Raw genomic sequence first — 17750 nt, 5'->3', positions numbered from 1 at the left:
AACACCTTTTGTCTTGAAAACCTTACAAGGTCACCATAAGACAATTGTGGCAACAAAAACAAAATCATCCAATACTTCTTTATTGGAGCAACCAATATTTTTAAATGGCTTATCTCCAGAGCTGATAGTGAAGCATAATCTCTGAATGTCACCAGGCAATTATCATGTGACATGGATGCTCCATGTGTAACCACAGCTACACTTGTTTTCCACCATGTCAACTGTCTTCCCCTTTTTGCAGCTATCATGATCACGGGAATTGCACTAATCGAGATTAAATGAATATTATGAACTTCTAGCTCATGTTTCCCTCTTCCATACAAACATTTGCTACACTTTAAACCTGCCCTTTCCTCCAAAAGCTGTGCACAGTGCACATAGTTCTTCATGCCCTTTATTCCTACAATCCTATAAACTCTGTTAGGATAAGAGATGACTTCTTGCCACCCTGTAAGTGGTAGCAATATGCAACTGGAAGGCAAAGCTATCACAGGCTAGTAATACAACGGGTACTCACACCAGCTCTTGTTACATACATGGAAGTCCTCAATAATGACCCTGTCCACAGGTGAAGAGCTGCACGTTCAGAGCATTGGGCATGCCCAGCAGAATTCCCCCCTCCCAACTGGAACTCTCCAGTCCAACATACTAACAATTTGCGAAACCTTCCCGATGCACAAACTTTACACTCTATGCATGGCTGCTTGTGAAAGTGACATCTATTCCAGAAGCGCACTTGCCTGAGATCTAGTGCTAGGGAGAGCAACCCCTGCTCGTCACGAAGCCGTTCAAGAGGGAAGTAAGGCTTGAACAGAAAGGAGGAAGCCCAGGGAGGCAGCGCTGCGGCTCATAAAGCTTCTCCGCGGGAATGAGTATTGCGACAGGCATCCCTTCTCGGAAAGCTCTGCTAGCCGCTCAAAGCGCACCATCGTTCCGGGGGCAGCGAAGAGAGTACCCAAGTGCAGAGCCCTGTAGCCATCCGGCTGCCTGCCAAAGCCCACCATTTCCCCCCATTGAGCATCCTGATCCCCCCACCAGGTGCGCGCTCTCTCCCGCCGCGGCCGTCCCCGCCCGAAACGCTCTTAAGCAAATGAAGGCAGCGGCGCTTTTGTCGGACGAGGAAGTCTTGCTCAGCTGCAAGGCCACGGTGAGGAAATAGCTGCGAGAGAAAATGAGGAAGCGAGCGCTGCAGTCACCCTGAACGGACTCGGGGCTCGGCAGGCGTGGCGGGGGCTGGCCCCGAGAGTTCAGCGTCCCGGAGCCGCAGCTGGCGCTGAGGGAGGCCAAGCGTCCTCCCCGCCAGGTTGTGCGCGCCGTCGCAGTCGCTGGCGCGCCAGTCTCCAAACAATTCGGTTAGAAAGCCTGGACTGGCCTAACCAGGGAGAGGCCACTGCTTCGGTTGCCCCGTGTTCCCGGCAGGTAAGCGAAGGTGGTGCTGCTCTGGGACGGGCGGTCGGGAAAAGGGGGAGTTCTTTTTTTCGGCCGTCAAACCTTTGAGCGGAGAAATCTGGTGCGGGCGCGCAAATGCCCGCGTGACAAAGAAGGTTTTCCCCAAGCCAAGGCCGCAGGCCAGGAACTGAAGAAGGAGTAGCATAGCTATGAGAGAGTTCTGAGGGAAAGGTGTAATCCTAACTAAGAATGGAGCAGATAAATATTGTGGCGCTCTCTGTCAATATGGCGTTTATTTTATATATATACGTATATCATGCTAGGACAGTTGTCCGCCCCACTGAATATTCATGCTGGGATGTGATTCACTGCTGAATTTATGCCTACCCTGCAGCCGGTGAGGCCTTGAGGGCACATGACAGTCATAAGGGGAGAACGGAGGAAGGAAGATCTTTTGTACTTCTTTCAGAAGAAGGGGCACCCGATGCCAACCTCTGTTTTTGCTAAAATAATTTTAATCTAGTTTTTTCCGGAGGCGGGAGGGAGAATTTGTACCATGATCATGTCCTGCCTTCAGTATGTTCAGGGAAGTTCTCATGGCAGTTTTGTTAGGTGGGATAGGCTGAGAGATGGTAATTTGTTGAAGGGTAGCAGAAATTGGCTTAGCAGACATTTAAAGTTGAAACTTTCTCAATCAAAGTTGGACACCCTGTATGCTACATACAGGCTCACTGTCTGAGCAAGCAAATTATATTTCTTGTTAAAAGAAAATTTTTTAAAATGTTTCAGGAATTTGATTCCATGCCTCCTAGTATATGGAAGTGAAAAGTGATCTGAGTCAGTTCACTTTATAGAACTTAAGGTTGCTAACCTTGTCATGCTCAGAATTGTGCATGACAACAAGCACAGTGAGAAATTCCCGGACAAATAATGCACTTCATCTTTTAAGGGGGCACACTACCTCACTTCTTTTATATGGGGTCACTGAATGTGATGTACCATAAATATTTATAGCAGTATATTGTCACATTAGAAATAAGCATTAGTAGGCCTGATGAGTTGGATTTAAATCTCTGTAATACCAAAAGGTATGTTAGATATCAGAGACCTTGCTTTGTTCACCCTTCAACTAAACTGTTATAACAAAGCTATTAAAATATATGGTGCTTCTGAAGAGGATATCATGTTATCGCTCCTTGAATTCCTTATAGCAAAATTTCAGAAATGATAACTAAACACTGGGGGTCTCATGTACTGTTTTGAATTTCTTTTGACACAAAAGATCTCGGGGAGGAAATGAAAATATTTTCTTTTACAAGTTCCTCAGCTATTTTTGTGAATTGTCACATCACATCACTTGACTGTATATTCTGAATAGCTTGTTGGAAGGTTTTTTTGTTTTTTTAAGCTGCTTCAGAGACTCATGATCCACAACTGTGATCTGGACCTCTCATATTTCCATTGTTTCGTTTAAAACTGTCAACTTTGGCAAGTTTAATTGATTTTTCAGAGAAGGCTGCCTTCTAGTATTAATATTATCATCATTTACTGTCAGTGCAAAGATTTATGAAATGATAAAAGACTCAGTTTATCTAGTACAGATTATGAAAGGAAGTATGCATTTCTAAACTCAAATGGAATCAATGACGTTTGCTTTCTCAGAATGCATTTAGGACTGCAGTTTAGATTGGCTTTCATTTAAAATTGCACAAAACCAATTAGCTCAGTCCTAGGACTCTTAACAAGGAGACCGTTAAAGTGCTTAAACCGTATATGGCATTTACTAATATGTTAATATAATGTTTTGTATTCCCCAAACAAGACCATTAAAACCCCAAATTCTAGCTCATCAACCAAAGAACTTTTCCAGTTTTTTTTTACATGTCTGTGTTTAACTGTGAAGGAAGAAACTGTAATTGAAAATACACGTTTCTTCAAAGTATAACTTTTGTTTCATATAGCAAAAGTTTTCAGTGCAGTTAGAGGGGGGTTGAGAATATATATATTATAAAACTTTTGACTTATCCATAAGCAGAATAGGTTGAGTTTAAGAATCAGAATACACTAAAATTGGACAGAAGGCTGGAACTATTGGGAAAGGCAAATGTTCTGTACTGGAAAAGCTGAGCAGGTTCAGAGGCTGGATGGAAAGTTGTTTGGGAGCATTCAATAGACTGCTCTGAACTTTCCAAAGAAAATTCATAAGTAAATATGTTGCACTGCAAACAATTCAGATAAGTTCTAAAAACTGACTGCATTGAAAACTGTATTTTAAATCAGAACTAACAATGTAATCTCAGGAAAAAAATCAATTTTTTTCAGATATGCCTTCACAAATTCTCTGAGCAAAAGGAGTTATATTCAATGTACAAACTGTATATTGTAATTTAAGTAGTACTGTCATCAAGCTTCTGTTTTGTGGTCTTTTCCTTTTTTCCTCATCTTGGTGCTGAGACCAGGCTGCTGTCTTTTTTCAGCCATATAAGACCACCCCCCAAGGTGTTTTGTAGCACTTCCATGGCAAAGATGATCAACTGCAGAAAGAGGGCATGATTGGGTGTAGACTCAACATACTGAGGAAACAAGGGCAGTCTGAGAGAGCTTCTCCCTTGTACATGATCCCAGACAAGGTGCATTTTGACACAAAAGATCTTGTTTCTGCTGATAAGGTTGCTGAAAGAGACAGCTGAATAAAAGCCCCGTGAGGAATGAAGACGGTCCCAATACAATTCTTCCAGCTCTGAGACCTCCCCTACTTAGGAATTATCCCCAGGACCTAGGAACTTCCTTGGTAACTTCTACTACTCAAGAAGCATGTGAGTTAGTTAAGTTAAAAACCTTCTCCTTTCCAGGCCTGGGGAAAGGGGACACTTTGTTTTTCATTTGATTCATAAATTCAGTGGCTGGAGCTGGAATCTGAGCTCCATTGTTTTTCCTGAAAGCTGGGTCCACATGTAGTGGTGCAGAAACTTCCATGTTTTAAGCAACCAGTTATGAGTCTCTGCCTTTCTACTTGCTTTGGAGTCACACTGAGATTTGCCACCCACCCCTTTTCTCCCATTGGACTATCTTTTGGGGTTTATTGATTGCTCAGATATGGGAGGTCATGCTGCCTTGGATGTGCATATTTTGCTGGAAGTAGTGCAGATAAGTAGCCTCTTTAGCTTGTGGTCTCCCCATCTTGGGTAACACATGTTTCAAATGTATATGGACCAGCATTGCCATCTCTCAGTGGGGAAATACCTGGAGACTTTGTGGGGGGCATGGGGTTTGGGGAGGGGAGGATTCTCAGGAGGGTGTACTCTTCAAAGCAGACTAGTTGGAATAGCAGGTGATCTCCAGGCCCTATCTGGAGGTGGGAAACACTAATGTGGGCATCTAGGACAGTAGTATCTTATTCTCCACATTCTGGTATTTGGTACTTTGCTGAGTGCTCAATATTATTATGACTCCTTGAATGCTATACCTTTTCCTCAATACAGCTCTCTCTGATTTCACCATATTCCATGTTGCACTATTTTTTCTGAACTTATGTAGGGAGCTTTGACAACATGGCTGAACAACTCCTTGAGTTAAAATGTGCGTAAACCATCCCTCAAGCTGGGTGCAAAACCACAGTTCCTTTTAGCAAAGAACTGAAGGAGGAGTTAGAAGAAAGAGTTCTTTCTTATAGTCAGGTTTCCAGAAAGTGAGTTTTTACTGCATCAGAAGGTGGGTCTCATTTACCCAGATGTTTGTCTCGGCATGGCACACAGTAACTCTTGGATATCTGTCTCTTTTTCTCATTTAAATGAGCCTCTTGTGGCGCAGAGTGGTAAGGCAGCAGACATGCAGTCTGAAAGCTCTGCCCGTGAGGCTGGGAGTTCAATCCCAGCAGCCAGCTGAAGGTTGACTCAGCCTTCCATCCTTCCGAGGTCGGTAAAATGAGTACCCAGCTTGCTGGGGGGTAAACGGTAATGACTGGGGAAGGCACTGGCAAACCACCCCGTATTGAGTCTGCCATGAAAACGCTAGAGGGCGTCACCCCAAGGGTCAGACATGACCCGGTGCTGGCACAGGGGATACCTTTACCTTTACCTTTTCTCATTTAAATATTTTATTCTTTCAAAAGCAGGTCAACTTTGGTGTTAAGAATGGAATAAAATGTGAAGTGGAGCTGCAAATGACTCCTTTTTCAGCTGAAAACAGCAAGCAAGAAATCTTGGTATTCGATGACACAACACACACACACATATGGGCGCACATATGCATGCGAACACACACTGCCTGCGGCCATTGTTGCAATTTTATGTTGCAGACTGGATTTTGTGACTGAAGCCTAATTGAAATTCCATAGCTCAAACTATTTTTGTACAATATTTTGAATAATATTATTCTTTAGTGATTGCTGGTGATTGACTTAATTGTTTATACTAATCCATACAGTATTTAATATGCTTAAAGTGATGCAAATTTCACCCTAAGCCTACATTCACTTCTATTCTGGGGTTAGTCATGCAGCGAGTTCCAGGATCAATCATTAATCCTGAAAGTACTTTACTTGGATATTTTACATAAACTACCCTTACTGCATATGAAACCCATTTCATTTACATTGTGCTTAAAATCTCCCTCCTTCCTGTTCTGTTTTCTTCCTCCCTACTCACCATGCCTTTTGGGGGGGAGGGGTATGGAAGAAACATAACAATGAGCTATATCATAGAGATTTTCCTGGGGGGGAATTTATTATTAGTGTGGTGGTAATAATTGTATAATAGTAATGTGGATTACATGGATGTTTTTTTTTTTACCCTGATTGGAACGTATTGCATCTGTGCTTTTTTTGTGTGTGTCTGCAGAGCTGATGACAAAACTGAAGTGAAAGTTCCATTATACGTTTTAATAAAGGGAAGATTAAACAAAATCTTGTAGCACGACTAGAAACTTTTTTTCTTCCCAAGGATTTATTGATACATTTGGGCTAGATGTGGGAAGTAGTATTGTGCAATTTTAGAATACTCTGTTTCATACTTTGGCCATTTTGTATTAGTTAGTACCTTGACTTGAAGCTTAAAGGCCTACATACTACCATCTAAGTTAGCAAAAGCAGCCTACGACATTATTATTGCATATAATAATAAGCTTGCAAAAGCAGGCTAAGGCATTACTTATAATAATGAATAAAGGAAGTTACAAAAGCAGAGGACATTGAAATAAACAGATAGGTGATGCATACCATTAAGCATTGAAATAGATTACAGAACTGTTTTAGATTTCAAAGAACAAAAAATCACAGGTGGTTGTGATTTAAGATTCAAAACTGATATGCTTGCTATGCCTTTTATTCCACGCATCTTCCAAAAAACTAAGGGCAGCATAAATTGTGAACAATTTCAGATTTTATCCTCACCTCCTATAAAATAGGTGAGACTGAGGGAGTGTAAGCTGTCCATGGTTAGTCTGTAAGATTAAAGAAGAGGAGTTGGTTTTTATGCCCTGCTTTTCTCTACCCGGAGGAACCCCTGGTGCAATCTTCCTAAAACTTGCAGGGGACTCAGGGAAGAAATTGGCAATTATCCTCCTGAAATTGTTTTTCCCCCCATTATTAGAGTCAGTGCTGAATTTAGGCACCCTCTTTGGGAGCCCCTAGGATTGCACCCCTTGGGCCAATCTTCTTGAAACTTGCAGGGGAGTCAGGGAAGACCCTCCCCGAGCTCCCTTAAAAGTTTGAGGGGTGCAACTTACACCCCCTACCCCTCCAGCCCCCGGAAAAGGCGGGGGAAGGATTTCCAAAGCTGGCGGGGAAAGTAAAAAAAATAGCAGAGAGGCAGCAGGAGGCTAGGAAGCCGCCTCTGCATTGGCTGAATTGAATCGATTTGACTGCCGAATTGAGGCGATTAGGCAATTTAAAATGTAAAAGGACAAGGATTTGGACCGTTTCAGCAGCTGAATCGATGCTGATTCGGTCGATTTGGCCATTTCTGAGGCCGAATCGCCCATCCCTAGTCTTTATTCTCCTCCACCCTCCAGTTTTTATTTTTTGAAAAACTTTTGAAAAGCTCATGTTTTCAAAATTGCTGTAGCATGTGGAGGTGTATGGAGAATGCTAGAAGAAAAGCCTCTTAAATATACAGATTTTAAATAACTGACTAGCTTAAGAAACACTAATTAGCCTGAAATATAAAAACTAAAGTCTATGGATGTACTGATTTTACCTCAGATTTAGCCATATTGAATTACCTCAGGAATTATTCCCCTTGATTTCACCTGACTATTCCCATCTCTGTTGTTGATTTAGATTTTGACTATTTAGATTTGGAATCTAAAAACTTCTTGAGTACCTCAGTCAGGAATTTGGGTTTGATTCTTGAAGATTCCTTGTCAATGGAAGCACAGGTCACCAAGATAGTGGGCTAGAAGCTCATGATAGACTGTGTTGAACGCTGCTGAGAGGTCTACTAATATCAGCAGTGTGGACCCGCCTCAGTCCAACTGGTGATGGTGGTCATCTACACCCACGGCCAGGACAGAAACCTGACTAGGATGGGTCTAGGACCGAAGCTTCTTCCAGGAATGCTGTTAATTGGTTTGCAACAGTCCTTTCTACCATCTTCCCCAGAAACGCTAGGTACGAGACATGATTATATATATTATGATTATATATAAATCATGTATACAAATTGCCATCCCCCAGAACAGACAGTATCATATCCTTCCTAGAAATAGATAAGGAATGTATAATGTGAGACGTGCCAAGTGCTTTGTTCTCTTGTATTAGATACCTTTTTGAAGTTTACAGTTTGACTACTACTGCAGATTTATATCTTTTTTTCTTTTCTTTCCTTTTTTTATCCTTAAGCTGGCGATTGGTGGAGCAGGTTGTCCTCTCAGCCAATACGCTGCTGTGTGTGCTGCTGGATTTTTTGCCTTTTTTATAATATATTTCCACTCTTGGCGATTGGTGTCAGTAGTTTTGGTCATACGGATAGTCAGTCACTGGTTTCTAAGTTCTTCCTTGATCAGTCGTGGATCTCCCATTCAGTTGATGGTTCTCACCAGAGGAGTTTATGAGGCAGTCTGCTGATGTTCATTCTGCAGTCATGGCCAAACCATTGCAGTCTGCACTTTTGGATTTGTTCTTTATTTTGCAGTTGGTTGTCACATTTTGTCCGAATTGTCTCATTTCAGTTATGAACTCATAAAGAGACACCCAGAATCTGCCACAGGCATTGCATTTGGAAAGTCTCGAGTTTGTTTATGTCAGTGTTATGTTTATGTTTGTTTATTTATTTTGAACCCATTTTACCTTCAAGAGCAGTCCTACACTCAGCCTTAAGATTATTATAGCTTGGCCCAATTAGTTGAATTCAAGAATTGAAATAATTCCTATGCCAAATACAGCTGAGAAAAAGGGTCCTTACTGCTAGACATATTTGTGATGTCCGTTGGCTGTATCATTCAGTGTTGTTACATGTACAATGTGTGACCATACAAAGCCTTTAGAAGAACAAGGGATTGCATGCTACTGATATATCATTTGCAGATTTGACATTATTAATCTTTGTCATTAATGAAAGCATTATTTAGATACTTCAGATTTTGCTAATTTGTATGCAGTTGGTTCACAACACAATGGTGGAATTTAGTGTTTTAGGAGAATCTTGTCTTGTTTTAATATATTCTCTTCAGTGTGATTTAACTGTGCCCTCTAACTTACTCTTTGTCTGTTTATAGGATGCATGTATCAGTCTGTCACTTAATTGTAAGATTTGACAAAGTGGTCTCTGGCTCTTGAATCTGCACTGTAGGTTATTTCAGTTATATGCACTATGTTAAAGATCTTATTTGTGACAGGTATTTGAGAATAAACGATCGGATTGCACTGATTTTAAAATTCCATACATTTTAAATTACTTGTGTACAATTTTTCTTCATGTGGGGACCCAAAGGAGTTCACAACAAGTAAATAAATTAAGTGCAAATAAATCAGTAAACCAACTTCTTGGGCGAAGAGCTGAAGGGCTACAACTGAAGGGGTAGGGGCAAGTGGCTTACGTTGAAGACTTATTCTTCTATCCACTCCAAAACTTTATACTTGCATAACAATCCATAGCAAATGTGTTACAGCTGGCAAAGATGTTCCTCCCAATCTTTCCCATCCTGCCACTGAAGGGTGTTTCGTATATATGTATGTATGTATACACACACATACAAACACACATATATATATACACACGCATATACGTGTGTGTGTGTGTGTGTGTGTGTATGTGTGTGTGTGTGTATACATATACATATACGTATACATATATCCATTTGGTCCATGCAGCCTGCTCCATATCTACAGATAAGTGCAGGCTGCATGTACCATGGAAAAGAAAGAAACCTACTTAGAGGGACAAATGTTGAACTGGTTTATTCATGACAATCCTGGGAGATGGAATTGAGAATCTCATGGCTTTTGAAGTGGAAAGTAGCACTGTAATAACTTGGTATCAAATCTAGGTCTTTGGTAGGTCCAGTAGAAAGTAAGATTTCAAACACACTGGCTTCCATTGTGCCTTTTTAAAAGCATAACAGCTGGAGGAGGAGTATGTAAGCTGCAGAGAAATTTGATAAATTGTTCTACCACTACTCTTTCTATGTGACCCAGTTTTAGTGCAAGGATGAGTCTGGTGTAAGCAGTTCTCTCATCTCCACATTTTTCTTCTGTTGGTTCATTATACTTGAGCTGCGTGAATTATACTAAAATAGTGTAAGGCATAGAAGTACAATGAACATCCTTAGCAAAATCAGTTGCATGGCAAAAGTGGAAATCTCAAGTACAGTCTAAGATAGTGATGCCAACTTCCAAGTTGCCCCTGGAGATCACCCATTATTATAATTTAATTCTGATTACCAAGATTAGTTCCCCTGGATAAAATGGCTGCTTTTGGGGTTGGAATCTATGACATTATGTACCAACTAGAAATTAAGCCCGCTGTTGCCTGAATACAGTGGGTGCTAGCTACGGGAGGCTGGGTGAGCTAGCGGGGAGACTCACGGTCAGCAGAGTTGCTGGGAGTGGGAGTGGTGCGGCCTGGTAGTGGGGAGACAGCAGCGATCGTGGAGGTGGCGGCCATGTGCTTGTGCTGGCGGCGTAGCGGTGGGAGCGCGGAGGAGGTTGGCAGCGTTTCTGGGGGTAAGTGGGCCATCGCGCGGGTAGCGACACGGTCCTGGCGGGGCACCGCCATGTCGCAGCGTGCAGGCTGGCAGGGCGAGGGGTCGCGGGTGCAGTGGCCTGGTTGGGCAGCAGAGCGGCGGAGGTGTTTGGCCGCAGACCGTTTCGGCGGCGATCTGGGCCGCATGGGTGAGGGGTTGCACTCGCGTCAGATTGGGTGGGCAGCGGAGCGTGTCTGTGGCGGAGGTCTTCGGTGGCGGAGCCTCTGGGCGGAGATGTCATTTTTGCAGGTGTGTTGGCGGCAGGGCAGCGGCGGTGGCGAAGGCGTGAGTGGGGGGGTCAGGAGGGTGCCCACAACAGCAAACAGGGAGGTGGCGGGGGGTAACGGGGGATACCGTAGTTGTGAAGTCGCTGGCAGCAGGGAAAGTAGCTTTCCCTGACTCCAGCGGCGTGGGGCGAGGGTCCTCCCTGGCGGCCATCCTCGCAGGATGGCGGCTCGGGCAGACTGGAGAGTGTTGGGCGCGGCGTTCGGGAGATGGGCCAAGTGGCCAATAGGGAGGCGCGCAAAGCGCTCCTTCCAATTGTCCACTTGGCCCTGGAGTGCCACTCGGAGGAGCAAATCAGGAGCCGCGGACAGAGCCCGCCCTAACTCCTCCCCACCAGCCCTTACTCTTTTATTTAATCTGCTCCACAGGAGCAGATTAAAGATTAAAGATGAGTTCCCTCCTATCCCTAAACCTCACTTACTTGATCTCCACCCCCAAAATTTCCAGGTATTTCTCAACCCAGAGCTGGCAAATCTAGTCACAGAGCAATGCGTGTGAAAAGACATATAGAATAGACATGGAGCCCTGTACACTTTTCATACAGGCTTGTCAGTGTATCTTGCTTTACATTTTGAGTTCAGTTTAAGATCTCTTACCATGTAATCCTAAACAAAATTTTGCCCTTATGATTCCACTGAGGTAAGTCTATTTAGGAGTGCCAAATCTAATTATCATGACAACTGATCTTTTCAATGTTTGTTTAGAAGTGAGAGCCAAACTAGATGAGATAATTTGATTGAGTCTGATTATTTACATTATTTTTAAACTAGGGGCAAAGCCCGTTGTCTCCAAGAATACAACGGGCGCTAGAGCTTGGCAGTGGGAAGAGGAAGGGGAGGAGTTGTCCAGTCTGTAAGGGCATGGGGTTTTCATGTGTGTTGTGTGGGATGTTGTGGTGGCATGGTGGCAAATGAGGCCATGGGTGTGGAGATATGGGTGTCAAGAACCTGTGGTGTGGAATGTTCGTTGATTGTGGGAGAGGACTGACCTTTGGGAATTGTGGCATACTGGTTACAGATGAGCTTTCCAGAGCCATGTCCTCAGATATGTGAAGGGAAAATCAGACTGGAGACTCTTCTTAGGGGAAGATTACATGGCAACCAATTCCCCCCAGTACTGCGTCATTTCCCTTCTTGTGTGAATTAGGCCACATTCACCGAAATGCCCCTCTGCCCTAATACACATAGGGTAGTCACAGTACACAGGTGTCCACCCTGTTCCTTCTGTCTCCCATATTTTCACTGTTGGTAAAATGTTATGTGCCCACATGCTTCTTTCATGGTTGCTCCTTAGAAGAACGGATTTTTGTACCCTATTGCTTACTACCCAAAGGAGTCTCAAAGCGGTTTACAAACACCTTTTCCATTTGTCTCTCCACAATAGTCAACCTGTGAGGTATGTAGGGTTGTGAGAGATCTGAGAGAACTGGGAATGGGCCGCAGTGACCCAGCAGGCCTCAGGTGTCTCAAAGCATTTTCCAATCGTCTTCCCCTTCTCTCCCCATAGCAGACTCCCCATGAGGGAGGTGGGGTAGCGAGCCTCACAGGGAAGCTGGCAACCCTAAGAGGAAGACTGTCTGTGCACAGCAGTCTTGACCTTAGTAAGGTTTTTAATACTGTTTTTTTATTTGCCAGGCCAAGGTTATTTGCCAGTTACTATTTCAGTGACGATGTGTCTCCAGACATTTACTTGTTCTCTATTTAGTTTCAGGCTGTAAATATTTATTTAGATCTTCCTGCACTTTCCAGACTCACAGGACTGATGCTGGTCTGCCTGTCTGCGCCCCAGAATACAAACAGTTGCTGATAAGGGCTGGCCATAACCCATAGGCCAGGAGGGACACTTCTGCACCATTTCCTACCAACTGCAGGCAAAAATGGCTCATTTGAAGGCTGGACTCTGAGGCATTGTACGATTTTGAAGTCCCACCTCCAAACCTCCAGGAATATTTCCAACCCAGGGGTAGCCAACCTACAGGTGTGGCCTGGAGAGCTCCTGGAATTACAGCTCACCTGCAGAGTATAAAGATCAACTCCCCAGGCAGAAAGGGCTACTTTGGACAGGGTTGTGGTAGAGAAGAAACATTTAAGGCTTCCCACACAGGTTGTTGTTGAATTGAAAGACTTGAGGCTTACTGCACAGGGTTGTTGTGCAGATGAAACAGGAGACAAAAGAGCCAACTTCCTCTGCAGAATAACGCTGTGCAGTGGCCTCAAATCTGCAGAGAGTTGCAAAGAAGAAAGACACATGGCTTGGCTGTGTCTAACCCCTGGCCAGAGCAGTATTTTAAGTGAGAAGGGGCTTTTCTGTGGCCTCCCTGTCAGGCAACTGTTTGGCAGAAGGGGAATGCCCCCCCCCTCAAAAGGAAGGCCCTCAGTCTCCTCTGCGTTGCTCTTGGAAAGGCCTCCTTCCCTCAGTCAGGGCCTGTCAGAGGCTCCTTCGCAGCAGGCCTGAAGAGGGGGAGGGGGAGCACTCTGCAGCCTCCTGCCAGCTCTGTCAGGGTTCTGAGGCAATTTACAGCTGGACTTGACAGTTAGGACAGCCTTGGGGCGAAAAGGGCTGGCACAGCCTGTCCAAGCCTCTGTTCTCATCCCCCTTGGCAGCCCTACTGACCTCCTCTCCCTGCGGTGGTCAGGAGCAGACTGGCAGCCAGACTGGGCTGGGTGAATGGAATTTTGGTCTGTCCTGGTGAGGGGCCAATAGGAAGGCACTTTGCGCGCCTCCCCATTGGCTGCTTGGCCCTGGATGGACACTCGGAGGGCCCAATCAGGAGCTGCTTCGTGGCTCCTGATTGGGCCCTCTGAGTTTTTATCCTGGACAGGGCCCGCCCTAACTCCTCCCCAGGTGGCCTTACTCTTTTATTTAATAGGACCCTGTCCTATTTAAAGATTATACACGTAGAACCTAGAGTGCAGTATTGGAGGGCACGCCCCCCGCTATTGTTATTTTCTGTGCTGGAGAAAGTTGACAGGGACCATTTTGACTAATAAATGAACTCTCCCTTGCCTGCTGTAACTTTCAGTGCACTCGGACCACTAAACCACATTGGCTACTAAATGAGAAATTTAATTTTGTTAAAGTTCTTCAAGAATAAGGAAGCATAGCATAAATTAGAATCATAGAGTTGGAAGGGACCTTCAGAGTCATCTAGTCCAACCTCGTGCAGAATGCAGGAAGTTCACACGGCTACCTGCCCACCCATAGTGGCCTCAATTCCATGCCCAGATGATGCCCCCCCTAAAAAAAAACAACAACAATCATCCCTGGTCAGCCTGGAAGAAATTCACTTCGAGGTGATTGGGAAATTTCCCTAGGGTATGCAAGAAGAGCCCCAAGAGCCAAGCACCAACAAACAATAATCTACTACAGCTTTGCTTCTCTCATGATCAAAGATAAAAGCACAAACTAATAATTTGGCATTATGGTTAACGTTTCTGTTGGTACAGTTTAAGTACTAGTATTCAAGAATTGCAGTTTTTCTCTGACTGAATTCAGACATAGTGCAAAGTTCAAACTGAAACTCCAGTTTGCCCTAACAAATAACATTTTAGAAATTTGGCTTGATTTGTTATGCCTGTGCTGTCTGTATTCATCTCCCCCCCACAACCCACCATTCCAGGGTATGAAAACAAATTATAATTGGAAACAAATTCTGATTGCCCCTGATGACTAAACGTGCCTATCTGAATGAATTGGAGTTTGTTTGTCATCCTCAAGCCTATGATAAATTTGCAGTTCTTCATATGCCCCTATAGCAGTGGTCCCCAACCTTTCTGAGGCTGGGGACCGGCAGGGCATCGGGCCGTGCCCGCGCGGCAGGGCATCGGGCCGTGCCCGCGCGGCAGGGCATCGGGCCGTGCCCGCGCGGCAGGGCATCGGGCCGTGCCCGCGCGGCAGGGCATCGGGCCGTGCCCGCGCGGCAGGGCATCGGGCCGTGCCCGCGCGGCAGGGCATCGGGCCGTGCCCGCGCGGGCTCTGCCCACGCATCGGGCCGCGCCCGCGGTGCCATGCCCGCGCATTGGGCCGCGCCCGCGCGGGCCACGCATGCACACATGCGCCATGCGCGGCCCATGTGGGCGCGGCCCAATGCGCGGGCGTGGCCCGGCCCTGATTCCCTCTCCCCGCCCTCCCGCAGTAAGAAGCTTCCCAGGCTGCAAGCTTGCGGCCTGGGAAGTTTTTTACTGCGGGGGGGGCGGGGAGAGGAAGCCGCGGCCCGGCGCCAATGCCTTTGCGGCCCGGCACCGGGCCACGGCCCGCATCTAGGGTCCTAAATGGCTCATAACTTACCAGGCAAGGGAGTGTACCTTCTGTCTGCTCTACTAGATCAAGCATAGAGATTCTTAAGCCACATTGCTGTGTAGAGTCCTGGGTTTATGCAGCAGAACAATGTGCCGGATTGCTCAAATAACGTTCCAGGATATGCCTTCCTTGTCATATTTGGTCATATTAATGAGCCTTTAGTTACATTTAGGAAAGACCAGAACATATTTTCCCCTTACTAAAATACTTAAAAATATCTCAGATTAATGCACTAGTTATCTTGCCATAGTTTTGTAATGCCAGCTGGAATAAGGTACATACAAGTCTGAAAAAATTATTCAAAGTCACAGAATAGTTAGATTTTTTAGTGTGCAAACCGTTCTTTTCGTTACATTTTTACTTCTGATTCTGATCTCTCCCCTTTTATATAAGCCTCTAGAGAAGAGGGAATCCAGATTTGGAAACCATTTAATTTGTACTAGTTAGCAGCATTTCTTGTTCCAGTCAAGTGGGTATCCGTGTTGGTCTTAAAGGAGCCACTGGACTCTAAATTTGTTCTGCTGCTTCAGAACAAATTCTTATTCAAGTATAAACTTTTGTGTGCATGCACACTTCCTCAGATACAACAGGTCTCTAAGTTTGTTCTGTTTCTTGTTCCATGTCACTTCTGTTTAATTTAAACTTTGTATGAAAGGCTGAATTTGTGTCTTTCTTACTTATTGTCATAAAGGTAAAGGTAAAGGTATCCCCTGTGCAAGCACCGAGTCATGTCTGACCCTTGGGGTGACGCCCTCTAGCGTTTTCATGGCAGACTCAATACGGGGTGGTTTGCCAGTGCCTTCCCCAGTCATGACCGTTTACCCCCCAGCAAGCTGGGTACTCATTTTACCAACCTCGGAAGGATGGAAGGCTGAGTCAACCTTGAGCCGGCTGCTGGGATTGAACTCCCAGCCTTATGGGCAAAGCTTTCAGACAGCTGCCTTACCACTCTGCGCCACAAGAGGCTCTTATTGTCATAATTGCCTGCAAATTGCATCTTCCTTCTTTTCTAAAGGTTGAAATCCACCTGGAATGTGCTGCGCTGGCAGACTTAATAAGAATTTTCTCACTTACATTGAAAAAAATACTCTGAACATCGGGCAGACAGCTATTTTTAGGGACAGTTCTTGCAATTGTAATTTTTTTATTCCACAGCTGAACTTTTCATCATTGCATAATTCTCCACTAGCTTTCTGACATAAGTACCTTTTTGATGTCAGTTTGCAACATCCTAGAGATATCAGCAGTTTCATGAGTATTACTATAATGAACCTCTCCCCACCCTCAGTCATATGTATGGGCCTGAAATCCAAAGATCTGCTTTAGGCATGCTCAGACCTCTCAGTGGAATTTCCACTTAAGCTGACTGTGATATCATAGACTACTTTTGAAATACCTTTTGGTTTTGAAAATAACTTTGCTGGGTTTTGCTGTTAATTGGTTCCTTGGCATTCAGGCTTCTAGGGCTGAATTTGCACAGAGCTTTTATTCCAATCTCAGGTCGATTCAGTCCATGCCATCTACACTGAATGTGATTTCCGTTTTGATTTTGGGTGATTTATATTTCTATATATTGATCCAGAGTGACCCTACCTTTTCCCTGCGATATCCTGGAGTGGATATAACCCTCGATATTTGAAAAATCGGCATGAGTAATGGTGCAGCTCTCTGCTTTTTCTGAACTAACTTGCTGCCTCGAGCCTCCAACGCTTTAGAAAAGCCCTGATTGGTCAGGGCGTCAGTTCAAAAGCTTCCTCGTTCCCAGGTTGCAAGGCTTCCCCCTTCTCTCAGCAGAGGCTCCAGAAGCCCTAACTTCTCTCAGCAGAGATTTTCCTCTTAGATTTATCCCCCCTCCTCTGCTGTCTCCAATATCCCCCCCCCCCGTTCAAGAAAAGAAACAGGCTCCTGCTGTACTTGGCTCCCCCCCCTCTTCTGAGCTTCCTTAATCACATGCAGAACACTTTCGGTTTCAATGGGGGGGGGGATAGAGGAAGACCCTGGTTCAAATCGATCTGAACTTAGCAGGATCTACAATGGAATAAACAAAGTGCAGAATCAGCCTAGGTCTTGTGTGTATATCCTAATTAACTCTCAATTTAAATTAAGAACTGCCTTTTACTTGATTTCGGGACAGGGTAAAAGCCAGAATGGCCAGAACGGGTTTTAAACAAACAAGAGTGCCATAAAAAACAGTGGGATGCATTACAGACACTTCAGAACAATATTTTAGAAATGAAAAGGCAGATATTCCATACCTTTATTAATTCTTACCAGGCCAAAAAGCTTCTGGAAACTGAGTATAAGGAACAATTTATCTTCATCAGTTAAATGCAACATGAATCTGTTTTGACTCTTCATTTAGGTATTTATGTTACATATTATTTAATAATTTATATCTCCACCTACTGTTGTGGTTGCTCTTTTCCTAGCAATGCAGATGTCTATATGTGTATAATAAAAAGTATAACATACTCATATTACCTCTCTGCCAGTGGTTGTATATAATGACATATTCCGAGTAAAGCTGCAAAAAAAGTTTCTCCCTAAAGCTATCTGATGGGATCTTGTATCAGTAAGTAAATAGTCAGGATATGTTG

At 44.4% G+C, this 17750-nt stretch overlaps 1 protein-coding gene across 3 annotated transcripts in view; it reads left to right on the top strand.

Annotated features, from left to right (window-relative positions):
* The first annotated feature begins 841 nt into the window (after positions 1-841).
* Positions 842-17750, top strand: part of SYK (spleen associated tyrosine kinase) — a 53287-nt gene continuing 36378 nt past the window's right edge. The window contains exon 1 of one of the 3 annotated variants that reach the window (XM_077344490.1): positions 842-1419. The gene's annotated coding sequence lies outside the window, so the exon portion shown is untranslated. Of the gene's footprint in view, positions 1420-4187; positions 4206-17750 lie in introns of those variants that run through there. The other 2 variants (XM_077344492.1, XM_077344491.1) reach the window with 2 other exon arrangements.

This window comes from Paroedura picta, chromosome 7 (genome assembly GCF_049243985.1).
Source record: "Paroedura picta isolate Pp20150507F chromosome 7, Ppicta_v3.0, whole genome shotgun sequence".
Lineage (NCBI taxonomy): Eukaryota > Metazoa > Chordata > Lepidosauria > Squamata > Gekkonidae > Paroedura > Paroedura picta.
This window is presented reverse-complemented; position numbering and strand designations above follow the sequence as displayed.